The 15,792-nt window shown below is 35.2% G+C and overlaps 1 long non-coding RNA gene across 25 annotated transcripts; it reads left to right on the top strand.

The window, feature by feature from the left end:
* Positions 1-409: 409 nt before the first annotated feature.
* LOC121765193 lies at positions 410-15,792 on the top strand. 25 transcript variants are annotated; one of them, XR_006042772.1, is made up of 19 exons: positions 410-1,282; positions 1,406-1,614; positions 3,961-4,058; positions 4,180-4,271; positions 4,360-4,442; positions 4,526-4,624; positions 4,839-4,902; positions 5,039-5,110; positions 8,934-9,053; positions 9,854-9,951; positions 10,253-10,351; positions 10,430-10,499; positions 11,036-11,087; positions 11,660-11,719; positions 11,873-13,409; positions 13,916-14,003; positions 14,670-14,767; positions 15,053-15,146; positions 15,494-15,792. It is a non-coding gene; the product is annotated as an uncharacterized LOC121765193 (long non-coding RNA). The 25 variants fall into 25 exon arrangements; XR_006042778.1 differs by having other exon boundaries at positions 411-1,282; positions 11,036-11,079; positions 12,574-13,409; XR_006042775.1 differs by having other exon boundaries at positions 411-1,282; positions 12,574-13,409.

The following is a 15,792-nucleotide window of genomic DNA, read 5'->3' as shown; positions in this document are numbered from 1 at the left end:
AATTAAAATAACAGCAAAAGATTTAAAAAAAATCTATTGTTAATCTAAACATGGACTTACTTGGAAAATTTAATTATCATCCAAAGTTTTATATCCAAATTAAATTTATAATTGAATAAAAAATTAACTATTTTATTTGAGAAATTAATTAATTCCTAATCAATTTAAATTCATAGTGAAATATATATTTAAGAAATAAAAGATCGGGTCTCCTAATTCTGTTACATAATTTCAGTTGAGTTCTATATATAATTTCTAATTTCAATTTAGATTAGTTTTTCTGATATATTTGAAAAAAATGGAATACAATCATATTATTAAACTAACTTTTATGTAATTAAAAATGAAATTACCAAAGAAAAAAAAAGATTTAACTATCTAAATTTTATTTTGAAATCCTACAAACTTAAAATTTGAAAATCCGCACCACTCCCATCTATTTCAAAATTTGAAGACTGTACCTCTCCCATCCTTCTCTCCCATTTCAAATACTCCATCTACTTAACTTATTTTGAAGACTCTAACGGTCCATCTCTCCGGCGAAACTCGGCACCACCACCGTCGCTGATTCTCCCCCTCTCTCAATCCCACTCTCTTTCCCTCTATATTCTCACAATTCCCAAATTAGGATGCATCTCTCTTTCTCCCAAAAATCTGACTCTCTCATCTCCGGCGAAACTCGTCTCTAGCATATCACCACCGCAACTTCTCTCTCTCACTCACCCTGCTCTGGCCTCCACCTCCTGTCAGGTTGTGCGAAATTTCTCATTAAAATTACCTAGAAACCCTACATGAAAAAGCGGTGCCTCTATCTCCCTCCTCCAACGGCACTGCACTCTCCCTCTCCATCTCCATCTCCATCTCCATCTCCTTCTCCTTCTTTCTCTCTCAATTGGCGGAATCGACTCGTGTTTTCCCCACACCAAGAGTCATAGCCCTCGCAGATTTCACGCCCCCGGCCTGCTCGCCCGGAGAAGAAAGCCGAGGACGTGGCTGTCTCGGAGTTTGGTCCCCACCGCGGCTGCTACTCGCCATCATCAGACGCCGTCGTCTCCTGCAGCAGGTCGCTGGTCTGGATTCGTGGGCGGCGTCGGGTGTCCCCTGACTCGCGGCCTTGCCGCCACCGCCAGCTGCGCGAACCCGTCGCCTTCCGCCCTTCCGTCGTGGGTCTTTTCTCCTTTTTCTTCTCATCTTTCTCCCTAATTGAATTGTAAATTGAATTGGTTTAGTTGGGGGCGAACTTGTAGTGTGTGATCATGCGTGCAAATTAAGCTAGAAAAAGGTGAATTATGGAGTTTTAATTTGTTAAATTTCTTTGCTTCATTGTCTTTTTCCCTTTTTATTTGTATTTTTCTGGTATTTTGTGTTCCCATTTTGGAATTTCACTGTCTTTGTTGTATGTCAGTGTTTATTTAATTGTCTAGACGGGATACATGTCACCATCGACCTCCTCATGGACTCGCCGTCTGATTTCGTTGCTGCTGATTCTCGCCGAGCGGTGAGAGGCGCTCCAGGATCCACTGAGCAGTCGCTTCGGTCGGTGTCATACTCCAGCCATCTCGGCTGCATTGTCATTGTCAATTTCGTCGGACTGCCGTGGACTTCTCGGCTTAGGTAAGTTTCCACTAATTTTCCAATTTACAAATTTTATCTTCCTGTTTGGGTAGATATGTTAGGGAGTTAGATTTGGGTTTATGAGATATGGGTTCACTTCTTGATTTGTGAAGCTATTAAACTTCTTGTGATGTCCAAACATTCTTGGGTTGAAAGAGCAGGCCATCACTTGCTTATTTGTAGATTGGTGTTATCCCTTTAAGAATTTATCTTAAAATTTGGGTTCAGCCATTGTGAAAGCTAGAATGAGTTTGTAAGTTTACCAGCATATTTTTTTGTCATTTTGATCATCTAATTGAAAAACTACCACGAACTGTTCAAGTGACATCATTTCCGCCACTTAGCTACTTTGGCCGATTTGGTTCTTATGGTGGAGGCTTTGGTGGGGGGTATAGCAGTGGGCTAGGTGCCTATGGTCGTGGAGGGGGGCAAGTGGTGGATATGACTCTGGCCCTGGTGCTAGTTATGGTGGAGCAGGAGGGGGAATTTATGGGGGTAGAGCAGGTTATAGTGATAGTAGTCGATACCATCCTTATTCAAGATAGATGTCCTTTAAGCATCTTGTAGGAGTTCTCACATTTCTCTTGGCCATTGCTTCTCACCACTCGGAGTTGACTAGATTTTCAAAGTACTAGCAAGGAGATGATCTGTAGAAGACTGGAGAACCTTAGTATTTTGTTGTTTCTTATTCGCTGAATTCTAAGTTTGAATCTCATTGAGACACTGTTAAGCTTTCTAAACTAGACATCTTATACTGTATGAAATGTATTTTGTTCTATTTTTAGTTAGAATGGCCTTTTGCTTTTTTAGGTTCTACCTGCTAGAATTTAATGTTTATCTAGAATTGAGTATACATGCTCAAGTGATCTGTGAGATTATGCCTAACCAGACCTAGCGCCTCTAGCTGTTTTTGAATCTGTGATTTGTGTCCAAGCTTTCTTGTGTGTTTTTGGATGTTCTGGCTGGATGTATTAAAGCCTCTAGTTGTAGAATCTCTTTAATGTTTCAGTTACATTGATTTTAGGTGAGTGTTGGTAGAGAAAGCTATGAAATACAAACCTAGTAGTTTGGGTATTTGCTGCTTTTTCATTGCAGGAGACCTGGGAATTTTGCTGCTAATTTTTAATTTGCTATTTATATTATTTTTCCATATATTGTCATTTGTAATGACTGCTGAGATTATAACTTTTTACAGATATCTGAGTTTATTAAGAAATATGTTATGGTTTCAATCTTTTTGTCTAGTATGTTCCAAAGTTAATATACTGTGTTGTCTTGCATGGCCTAAACTCTAAACCATAATTTTTTCGTTTGCTTTTTATGAGATTTTGGTACATTTGACTTGTTGACTAGAGTTTATATTTATAATGTGCTTGAAATGTTGATGCTGTTGTCAAGATGATAGAATTAGTCTTATATAATGAAGACGAGAGATGCTGCAATAGTTATTCATATTCAGCCTCGAGTGTGTTAGTTGATTCGTTTATTGGCTGTAATGGTCTTATTATGAGCTTGGTTTGCTCCCAATTGCTTTATTAACTGTTCTTCTCTTTCACTTGATTGTGTCTAAATGAAACTGGATGTCTACTTAATTGTCTTACTAGTGTGGTGTAGGTTTGATTACGTTTTGCTAATTTATTTAATTTGTATCAGTCTTATCATGTAGTAGTAATTGTTATAAATTTTTTATATTTTCAAAGTTTTGGAACGGATCTTGAAGTACGAAATCATGCAAATATACAATTTATTATCATGAATCATGTTGATTAATACTGAAGCTCGCTGTCGTGTGTTTTATTTTGGTACTTAATTTATTTGAAATGCTTAGGCCATTACTAATCTACAGTTTATTCTGAATGTCTCTTAAAGCATCCATTGTTTTGCCTCCTCACTTCCTCTCCCACCTTACTATCAAATAAGCAACTTGTCACTTGCTATTTCCTGAACATCAACTATTACGACAATTCAAATGATTCAATGCACCTCATTATATACTACTCCCTCCGTCCAGTTAAGATAACCCCTTTCGTTTTTCGCACATGTTTTGTAAAAATCGTAATAAATAGTTAAATGGGGGAAAGTAAATTAAGAGAGAGAATAATATGGAAGAGACTCATTTTCTCATTTGGTTTTTGTCATTGCAAAGAGATACAAATGAGCTTAAGCTATTTGTCAATGTATGGCGGTTAGTTATTTGTTTTATTTGACGTTTATGTCTCAAGAGTAAATGGAAATTGGTATGCTATACTATACACATCAATTCTTTTGATTCATAAATTGTTATAATCTTTTCTCAAGGAATCGTGCATTCTTTTTTTCTGACCCTACAAATGTGTTCCTTCATAGGGAAGCTTTAGCAACAATCTTTCTACTCCCTCTGGAGAGTTTGTATCTGGCTGGTGCTTGTCTAACGTTCTAGTTTGTGAAGAGGATGCACCATTAGAGTATGTATTATCTACATCATCTTAATAATTCTTATTTCACCAAATTAGTCAGTTACAACTATTGCGTGGGTCTTAAACACCCTATATCGCCAATGTATAAATTTGAATTCACCCCTTGCAGTGTACCTCGTTCATCTTATGCTCATCAGAGAACGTCTTTGTTGATTAAAGTGATTGTAAACCTTGATGGCTTTGTTCCTGATGTATACCAGGGTAAATGATTTAGTAATTTTCAGTTTCAATCAGGGTATGCTCCTTGATAGTAATATTTAACAACTAATAACATTTGTTTGAATCCCAGATGAGAAGGATTTGTTTCTCAACATGTTCATTTGGTTCATAGAGAAGGACTATTAGAAACTGTCAGATGACAAAGTGTCCACAGTTATGTATGCCTGCTTCTAACTCTTCCCTTGGTTAATCAAGTAGTAGTACATATCTATATTCTAATACTCTATTGCGTGTAGGTTCACTGTTAAGTCTTTAGTTCCAGGATTTTTGAATGAAGATGATGTACAACTGCTGAAGTAATTTGAATATATGCCTTCCTTCCATGCTGAAATCGGGTATTGGTTATTTCTTCATGTTCTATCTTTCTTATTTTGCAATTTAGATAATGAAACATTCTAGCAGATGGTCACAATGCTGCTTCTTATAGTTGCACTTTTTTTTTCTCTAATAAACTTGCTTCACTCACCATAGTTATTCATTATGTGCATGAGTGCATTTGGTACTTAATGTAATTTTAAGGCTATCTAAGATTGACAATATTCTTTGTAGGTTATTTGTAAGTCAGTTTGAGTTCCGAATCGTTCGTGCTGCATCGGAAGATCATTTAGTCCATGTAAAACCTCTCTGGCTTAACATATGGATGTCATTCATCTTTTTCCATAAATGTTAGATGCATCTGTTTTTTTTATTCATAATCATATCTGTTTTCTTCTTGATAAGATTTTAATGAAGTTTGTTTCTTCATGCAGGAGCTTGGGAAGAGGTGGATGCAGAAGCAACTAGCTTCCTATATTGGACTCCCGACCCTGATGAAAAAAAGAGTAGGTATATTTTTTTTGTAAGAGATCATCTCATGTTGTGATGTATTACTTATTTTCTCTAGTGATGATAAAAGAAAACGAAAGAAATTCTCTTTTTTCTATGATATAAAACGTTTCCATCCTTTTGCTTAAGATTTGAAAATCATGTTAATAAAAACCACGTTTAAATAACACTTAATTTGCTCGGGGTCTTGCATGTTATGCAAATGATTCACACTGTTTTGTAGGGAATAAGCTTTATAAAAAGGAATTTTAATGCCAGAAAAGGAAGGTAGGAAGGTCAGACTGATCTTGTAAAGATGACAGGAAAGATGAAAGTATATATTTAAAGAAAACAATTTAATCTATCAATCAAAATTGAATGTTGGAAAGTTTCGAAGATGATCTAAATTGACAGAGTATTGTGTTTTTTTTCTGATAAAGATGCATCTGTAGAGGTTTGCTTTCAGCATTTTGGTATGTGAGAAGGTACCAGGTTTGCAGCCGGTAGGAAATCCGAGCTTTTATTGTAGTCGTCAAATCTTGGTCTTTGAAGATTCTGGTAACTCTACTTCTCATCTTTTTCGGGTGTCATTCAAACCCGTATAATATACTCAACTTGTGATGTTTCCTACTCATACATGAGTGCCTAACTGCTATTTATTCTTATACATGCCTGATATGTTGATTTTATAGAGAATTTAAATGTTTTTTTTGTAATTGATGTTGATTTTATAGAGAATTTAAATGTTTTTTTTTGTAATTGACGTGTTATGATTAAGAGTAAATTTCCAAGAGGTTGTCTGCCATGGCTCTCTAATATGTGCATCTCCCTCGTTTTTAATGATTTATACACATCACCAAATGATAAACAACATATATTAGCTTCATAAATATCCAAAAATTGCCCTAGGTCTACGCTACTTTGTACTGAGGACGAAATGCTTCCATGAACAGAGTTTCACCACTTGCTATTTGTGTATGCATGCAAGATTTTCTCTCTATTGATTGTCACTACTTTCACCACTTTTTTTTATGGGTTATTAGCGTAGGCTTCATTTCTCTCGAGGGTTGGTCTGCAAACTTCTTGTTGCTTACTAACTTCTGGAGAACTAGGTTTCCCGTGCTTCAGATAAAGTGACAAGAGTGTTCTTTGGTGCCCGATTTCTTGAGCTAAGGAGAGAGAACTATTCCGGTTTTGAAAAATTAATTGAAAAAGCCATAGGGCCGATCGACTAAATGAGAGCTTTATGAGTTGCAATCTTGTTTATATTGGTGCATAAAAATGATTTAGGCAATAGGACAAAAAGCCTCATATCCAAATTATCACATGCCTAACCCCACATAAACCCCTAGTGAGCCCGTTTGAGCCCCAAAAGCCTAATTTCTTTGTTGAAAATTTTGAAGTCACTATATTAGCCTACTTATTATATCCATTTGTTGGCCTATATTTTCTACCCTAGTCACTAAAATTAAAATGCTAGCACATTCTTGGGAGGGTATTTATGGTGGCAAGAAAAAGATGGAAATCCTGGAACATTCATCAGGTGGTATTCATTTATATTGAGATACAAAGTGAAAAAAGCTGTGTCTTCAAAGAAAAAATAAAATAAAAAGGCGGCCTTTAATGTGTTAAAAAAAGCGAAGGCTAGAAAAAAAAGGCAGCCTTTCATGTGTAAGAAAAGCCAAGGCTAGAAAAAAAAAGGCAGCCTTTCATGTGTAAAAAAAAAGCCAAGGCTAGTAAAAAAATAAAAATAAAAAGGCAGCCTTTCATGTGTAAAAAAAAGCCAAGGCTAGTAAAAAAATAAAATAAAAAGGCAGCCTTTCATGTGTAAAAAAAAAGCCAAGGCTAGAAAAAAAAATTGAGCAAAAAACAGAAATATGCTCAAAAGAATAAGATGACTTTGTTTAGATGGTAGAAAAATCTCAAGTTTGGGGTGGTGAGCTGTCAGAATTTTGCACGCATTGAGTGAGATGTGAAGGATGTTGTGAAGGATGGCTATGATGGATGTGCTAGTATTTAAAATGTGATAAGCTACTTAACCAAATATGATCACACCTTTACCATAAGCCCCATTACATCCAAATGAATAAGACCTTTTGATATATGCATCATATTGACTTGTGAGTGATGAATTTTGCTTGAGTTTGGGAGAAAGATCTTATGTGCTTAAAATGAAGAATAGCCGGAAGAAATTCTCTTTATGAATTAGTGACGATGGTTTGAGACTCCCAAGACATAAATCGAACTTACATTGAAGCATTGGGATGCCTAGCTCTTAGGGAATTAGTTCGTGTACAATTCTTGTTCTAAAGTCTTACCCGAGAGTGAATTTGGGGTCAACCTAGTTTCTCTAAATGATTCGTGTGATTTGACGTGACTTGAAGTAGAGGATTATCTAATGTCTTGTGAATGTGCCTATTTGTCTAACTTGATTGAGGGCGAGCAAGACTTATGTCTGGTGGTATTTGATGTCTGTGGTAATTGTTTAACTTGTTATTATACAATGGATGGAACGGAGGGTAGCGCACTACTGCTCCAGTTCAATTTTGACCACCTCACTATTTATTCCAGTGGGTTGAAGGGTATAAAGCTGCAACCAATATTAGCTTCAATATTCAACCATTTATTTTTATAAACCTAACTTTATTTCGATATTTAGTGTGTCATTTCATACTAAAGCCATCAATGAAGAACTACTGCAAAATCTCTCTGATGCTCTACACTTGTTGGTACTTGATAAAATTGGGGTTGGACTTGCTTTGTCTAATTCTGAAGAACATGATATATTCACTATACCTGGATGTGTTGTTTGTTATTCCCCTCTTTGTACATACATTTAGATATAATTTTTTGTTTAGTTGTAGGAAGTGGAATACATACAACATTTTATTATTTTTATCTCCTTGGAATTCTTCTACATGTTGCACTAAACCTGTAACCCTTTTCTTGGTTGTATGCAGGAAATTACAGAGCAATCATGCTGCTTTGAGGCTACTGAGATAATTCAGCATATTCTAGTGTTACTCGTAGTCGATTTGATGGCCTCTCTAAGCATTTAGATTCATTCTTGCAAATGTTATCTCTTGTGCAACTAAGGTGTTTTCCGTGATAGTTCCTAGTGCATAAATAGACTAGAAAGTACTTAGTCGATCAGAAGGTCGAGGGTGGTAGGGGACCGAGTTCTTAACATAAAAGAAACGAGTGGAAAGGGTGGAAAATTGAAGGCACAAGTCTATTTATTGATTTTTGAGCTAGCTTTGCTTGATCTTCTGCCTCTTGGTTGTTGCACCTATATTTTTATACTTATTTAATTCACTCTTTGCTACATTTTGCAGATTTAAAATTAATCTGTTAAATATATTATGTTTTTGTGAGTTATACAGTGCCTGACGTTTTTCTACGTTTTTCTACTTTTTTCTAATCCACTGTTTGCTGTCTTACTGCTTTATAAATAACACATACATAGTATCCTATTTTTCTGTCTCATATGCCTGTACAAATATGTGCTATATTAGTGTTTCTCTGATATATAAACTCCCATTGATTGTCAAATCTTGGCATCTTAATATCTGTTTTTACAGGCTCATTCCCAAGTACTTACTAGACACATTTCCTTTATTACTTTGGCATTAGGTTTGTTGTACTTGCATCTAAAAAAGAAATCATGGGCCTTGGAAGCTGGTTGAGCAGTCAATTGGGTCTATAACAAATGTTTATAGCATTTACCGTACAATAAGCATTGCAATATCTGCACTTTGAGAAGATTTTTCCTTTTATACATATGCAGTTTTCAGTTTCTCATTTTGCCCTACTGTTAACATGGGCAATTGTCTTGTATAGGTTCTTGCATTGCTGAAAAAATGTTTGGTATAGATTCAAGAGAGTTAAATGCTCCCTCCGAGGAAAGTTACCCGAAGGGCCAACTGGAACGTAATACAAAGCGCTCTTATGATAAACTTTGTAAGCTTTCCATCTGTACAACTAATTTTAATATCTTATAGAGTGCTATAGATTTCATGGTAAGGTTTCACGATTGAAGGTCGAAAAGACTTAAAGCATGATATCTGAGTTTCTTAGAAAATATCTTTGCTTATGTGAACACAGTAATGATGTGCCTGAAGAGATTGTGAGATCAAATTGCTTGTTTTAACAAATGGATGCTAATTTTATGAAATTTAATTTCAAATGAAAAGGTAAGAGTTTGAGCACCTGCAATAACTTAGACTTAATGATCACCTCCATGCTTATCTTATCTTGAATGTTTGTACTATGTAGTCTGGGGACAATCTTATTTGTATTTTGCATGTTATTTGCTGGTAAATTTCTTTACTTAAACCTAACCAACTAATTTTTTTTGCTGGTATTTTGTGAAATGGAATAAAGAGGGCTTCCTAAACTGTAGTTACTATATTCACAAGTCACTTAGCACATAGAATGAGTTTGTAAGTTTACCAGCATATTTTTGTCATTTTGATCGTCTAATTGAAAAACTACCACGAACTGTTCAAGTGACTTCATTTCCTCATTTGGTTTTTGTCATTGCAAAGAGATACAAATGATTAGTAAGAAGAGTTTAAGCTATTTGTCAATGTATGATGGTCAGTTATTTTTTTCATCTGACGTTTTTTGTCTCAAGAGTAAATGGAAATTGGTATGCTATACTATACACATCAATTCTTTTGATTCATCAATTGTTATAATCTTTTCTCAAGGAAATCGTGCATTTTTTTTTCTGACCCTACAAATGTGTTCCTTCATAGGGAAGCTTTAGCGACAATCTTTCTACTCCCTCTGGAGAGTTTGTATCTGGCTGGTGCTCGTCTAACATTCTAGTTTGTGAAGAGGATGCACCATTAAAGTATGTATTATCTACATCATCTTAATAATTCTTATTTCACCAAATTAGTCAGTTACAACTATTGCATGGGTCTTAAACACCCTATATCGCCAATGTATAAATTTGAATTCACCCTTGCAGTGTACCTCGTTCATCTAATGCTCATCAGAGAACGTCTCTGTTGATTAAAGTGATTGCAAACCTTCATTGTTTTGTTCCTGATGTATACCAGAATAAAATGATTTAGTAATTTTCGGTTTCAATCAGGGTATGCTGCTTGATAGTAATGTTTAACTAGTAATAACATTTGTTTCAATCCCAGATGAGAAGGATCTGTTTCTCAACATGTTCATTCGGGTCATAGAGAAGGACTATTAGAAACTGTCAGATGGCAAAGTGTCCACAGTTAGCAATAGCTTGTGTATGCCTGCTTCTAATTCTTCCCTTTGTTAATCAAGTAGTAGTACATATCTATATTCTAATACTCTATTGCATGTAGGTTCACTGTTATGTCATGCAGAGTCTTTAGTTCCAGGATCTTTGAATGAAGATGATGTACAACTGCTGAGGTAATTTGAATATATGCCTTCCTTCCATGTTGTAATCGGACATTGATTATTTCTTCATGTCCTATATTTCTTATTTTGCTATTTAGATAATGAAACATTCTAGCAGATGGTCACAGTGCTGCTTCTTGTAGCTGCACTTTATTTTTTCTTTAATAAACTTGCTTAACTCACCATAGTTATTCATTATGTGCATGATTGCATTCTCTACTTTTTTAAGTACTGCCTGCTTGTTTCGGAAAATCTAAGATTGACAATCTTCTTTGCTCGGGGTCATCTTATGTAACTTTTTATTTATGATTTGCAAATGATTCACGCTGTTTTTGTAAGAGATCATCTTATGTAACTTTTCTGGTGCTGTAGTACTTACCTTTTCTAGTGATGATAAAAGAAAACAAAAGAAATTCTTTTTTTTATGATATAAAACTTTTCCTTCCTTTCACTTAAGATTTGAAAATCATGTTAAAAACCACGTTTAAATAACACTTAATTTGCTTGGGGTCTTATATGATATGCAAATGATTCAAACTGTTTTGTAGGGAATACGCTTCATAAAAAGGAATTTTAGTGCCAGAAAAGGAAGGTAGGAAGGTAAGACTGATCTTGTAAAGATGACAGGAAAGATGGTAGTATATATTTAAAGACAATTTAATCGATCACTCAAAATTAAATGTTGGAATGTGTCGAAGATGATCTAAATTGACAGAGTATTATGTTTTTTTATTCTGATAAAGATATAACGGTAGAGGTTTGTTTTCAGCATTTTGGTATGCGAGAAGGAACCAGTTTCCAGAAAGTGGGAAATCCGAGCTTTTATTGTAGTCGTCAAATCCTGGGTCTTGTGAATGTGCTTATTTGTCTAAGTTGCTTGAGGGCGAGCAAGACTTCTGTTTGGGGGGTATTTGATGTGTGTGGTTAATTTAACTTGTTATTATACAATGGATGGAATGGAGGGTAGCATACTACTACTCCAGTTCAATTTTGACCACCTCACTATTAATTCCAGTGAGTTGAAGGGTATAAAGCTGCAACTAATATTTGTATTTTTATAAACCTAACTTTAGTTCGATATTTAGTGTGTCATTTCATACTAAAGCCATCAATGAAGAACTACTGCAAAATCTTTCTGATGCTCTACACTTGTCGGTACCTGATAAAATTAGGGTTGGACTTCTTTGTCTAATTTTGAAGAACACGATATCTTCACGATACCAGGATGTGTGGTTAGTTATTCTCTTCTTTGTACATACATTTAGATATAATTTTTTGTTTAGTTGTAGGAAGTGGAATACATACAACAGTCTATTATTTTTGTATCCTTGGAATACTTCTACCTGTTGCACTAAACCTGTAACCCTTTTCTTGGCTGTATGCAGGAAAGAATTTCTGTCTGATTAAGATTACTGAGCTGTCTGCCAATTCTGCTGCGTTTGAGGCTACTGATATAATTTAGCATATTCTCGTGTCACTCTTAGTCGATTTGAAGGCCTCTCTAAGCATTTAGATTCATTCTACTTGAAGGCCACTCTAAGCATTTAGTTTCATTTTTTCAAAATGTTATCCCTTGTGCAACTAAGGTGTTTTCTGTGATAGTTCCTAGTGCATAAATAGAGTAGAATGTACTTGGTCGATCTGAAGGTCGGGGGTGGTAGGTGGAGTTTTTAACTTATAAGAAACGGGGGGAAGGTGTGGAAAACAAAAGGCACAAGTCTATTTATTGGTTTTTGACCTTGCTTTGCGTGGTCTTCTGCTTCCTGGTTGTTGCGCCTATATTTTTATATTTATTTTATTCATTATTTGCTGCCTTTTGCAGCTAATTATTGAACTGTTACATATATTAAATTTTTGTTTGTTATACTGTGACTGACGTTTTTCATCTTTTTCTAATCCACCTTTTGCTACCTTGCAGCATAATTAATTAATACATACATAGTATCCTACTTTTCTTTGTCTATGCCGTGTACAAATATGTGCAATATTAGTGTTTCTTTGATATGTATACCCATCGATTGTCAAATCTTGGCTTCTTAATATATCTGTTAACTAGACACATTTCCTTTTTTACTTTGGCATTCAGTTTGCTGTACTTGCATCTAAAAAGAAAGCATGGGCCTTGGAAGCTGGTTGAGCACCCAATTAGTGTCACGTAAAGATACTTTCTATGAGGTTAGTGTTGCCACTACTGTGGCAGGGTGACTGAATTTTAATATTTTTGCAATGCCGGAATGGAAACTGCAGCTTGTTGTTACCATGTAGTAAATACTTCAATTACAATGGATGGAATCTAAACTACTTCGATTTCTATATATTTAGTCAAGTTCCTCAACAATTTAATTTGACTTAATATCTCTTATATGCCAGTTAAGCAGTTTAATACGTAGTCTACTATATTTGAGTTTGTTATCTTTACTGTCCGTTTGATGATTATGATTGATACAATAAATTTTGGTTTACAAATTAGTAGCATTGTAAAATACTATTCAACCTAACTATGTTAGTTGAATCTTACCCTGTTATAATCAGTTTGTCTATAATGTTTATCCTTTGTGAATGCTTCTGCTTCAGGATCAGTCATTAAACATCAATGTGTGACTCACCGTACATAGGGTATTGCTTTACGTGCTATTTTAGATGCTTTGAGGAAGCCTGCAGATTCAGAAGTTTGTTCCTTCCTAGTTTATCAGTTAATGTTATTATTGTGAATTTCAGTTTTACCTTGGATTTATAACATTCTGATGTTTTCCTTTGAGAGTATGGCATTGGAGCAGTTTGTGGACCATCTCATTGAGTGGCCACAGTATAGAGAGGGCACTCAACAGTATTTAAGCGGCTTATACCGAACCTGATGGTGGCCATAGTGCCAATACTGCTCACCGACGCGGTCATTTTCAATCTTCAGCTCCACATATAGAGGTATTAAACATGTTATTTTATCTTCCTGTTAAGTAGTTGAACCAGCATATGAGAAACAGATGACTATTTCTTAGAAAACATGACAAAAGTGCTATCTCGATGTCATCATTCAAATCGTCTTCCCACATGCCTATATGTGGTTTCTGGTTTCACCTTGTCTATGTGGTTGTGGATAATACTTCTACTCCAAGTGATTTGTGTGAACTCATGATCACTACAATTTTGTCCTTTTGGTTTCAAATTGCACGCCAACAATTTTCTCTGATTGGACCCAACAACATTTTGTCTCGATTAGCAATTCCCTCTTCGATCCCACTGCAACAGAGACCACCAAGTTCTCTGAGTTCACTCCTAATTACATGAAGCCATCACAACACACCTACCCTTCCTAAGGCAAGTAATAGTGTCTTTGTATACTTTGATGTAGTTGACTTGATACTTTTTCTATTTTTACCTTGTTTTGACTGTATTTTTGAGAGCTAATCTACTCAAAACCCATAATGCAGTCACTCAGTGGTGCTTTGCTATCAATACAATCTGCCTCATCGGATTTACCATGGTCATCTAAATCAACCTCAGCAAGTAAATTATCAGGTTTAACTATGCTACTCTCTCTCGCTGTGTGCTTTATGGATTACATTAACATTGGGACTGGTTTTACAACTATGAGAAGAGAAACTGCCATAGAGGTGATTGGATGTAGCTGTCTTATAAATTTTAAGTCTCTGTTTACACGTTATCTTGATCCTTTTGGGTTTCCCATGCTTTTACTCAGGATTTTCTTCCTTGTTATGAGTTAGCAATTACAAGTTCTATTAATAGCACATTTAACTTTATCCCACTAGTTAACTAAAATCTCACACTTCTGAATTCTTTCTCAATTCCCGGTTACTTTCTCAATCTCCTTTTCCCCTTTTGTTTCTTTATTATTTGCTTTCGTCCCTGTGATATATTTATTAATTAAGGAGTAGTGGGGCAATGGAGGTGTTCTGATTCTGGTTCAGACCGTCAAGAACTTAAAAGTTATCGTCTCTGAAAATATTCCTTATACATGGCTGCTATCTCCCACCTAAAATCTAAAGTTTTATCTATTATGAGTGCACTTTCCAATTAAGATAAGTTGATATATGTCTTTAAATCTTAGAGTTGCTGGTAAAGTTAGCACACCTTAAAATTTTTATGTACTTGTAGTTGTGCTTGGTGTTGTTGTATGAACAGACCCTTAATTCTTTAAAGTAAGTATGAATTTTTCTACTGCAGCTTTTGCAACACTGTGAAGCTGAAAGTGTATCATACCTGGATGAGGTGGCCAGCAACACAGCAACTCAGGATATGGCACACACTCTGTTGGACTCGAGGTATTGGTTTCTAAAATCAAAGCATCATGCAGTTTTTGTCATAACTGTAGAGAGATACATGTTCATTGCATTTATAATAGAAAAAGATTTCCCAGACCCTTTAGATCTATTGTTACAATTACATTGAAAAAACAAGTTTTGTACTCCGAAAATAAACTGAATTATTTTCCAACTTTTTCTTGTGATTTTTAACTACTTATTAGTAATGCCTTGTACTTGTGCTTGGTGTGGTTGTATAAACAGACCCTTAATTCTATAAAGTAAGTGTGATTTTTTCTGCTGCAGTTTTTGCAACTTTGTGAAGCTGAAAGTGTATCATACCTGGATGAGTTGGCCAGCAATGGCAACTCAGGATATGGCAAAGTTTGTTGGACTCGAGGTATTGGTTTTTAAAATCAAAGCATCATGCAGTTTTTATCATAACTCTCAGAGAGAAATAATGTTCATTGCATTTATAATAGAAAAAGATTTCCCAGACCCTTTTGATCTATTGTTACAATTACATTGAAAAACCAACGAGTTTTGTACAACCTTTTCTTGTGATTTTTAACTAATTAGTAATGCATAGCCGCAATTGGTCTATAACATTGTTTGTAGTATTTACTGTACATTAAGCATTGCAATATCTGCACTTTGAGAAAGATTTTGCGTGCTATAAATATGAACAGTTGTCATTTTATTCATTTTGCCTTACTTGGTGTTATCATGGTCATTTGTTTTGTATAGGTTCCTGCATTGCGGAAAAAAGCTTGGTATAGATTCAAGACAATTAAATGCTCCCTCCAATAACTCCCTCCAAGGCAAGTTACCAGAAGGGGCAACTTGAGTTTAATACAAAGCTCTTGACAAATGCCGTCCTATATGCTTCAAATTATCTGTCATTCATCATGAAGTGTGTTTATAGGGTTTGTATTTTCTGTATGTATTTTGTGTAGTGCAGGCAGTGTGTAATGTTTTTTTGTATGTATGTGTAAAGTGTGTGTATTTGTGTAGTGCAAGCAGTGTGTATATTTTATGTATTTTGT

The sequence above is a fragment of the Salvia splendens genome, chromosome 14 (genome assembly GCF_004379255.2).
Source record: "Salvia splendens isolate huo1 chromosome 14, SspV2, whole genome shotgun sequence".
Lineage (NCBI taxonomy): Eukaryota > Viridiplantae > Streptophyta > Magnoliopsida > Lamiales > Lamiaceae > Salvia > Salvia splendens.
Note: the sequence above shows the minus strand (reverse complement) of the source record. Positions and strands in the feature narration are given on the sequence as shown.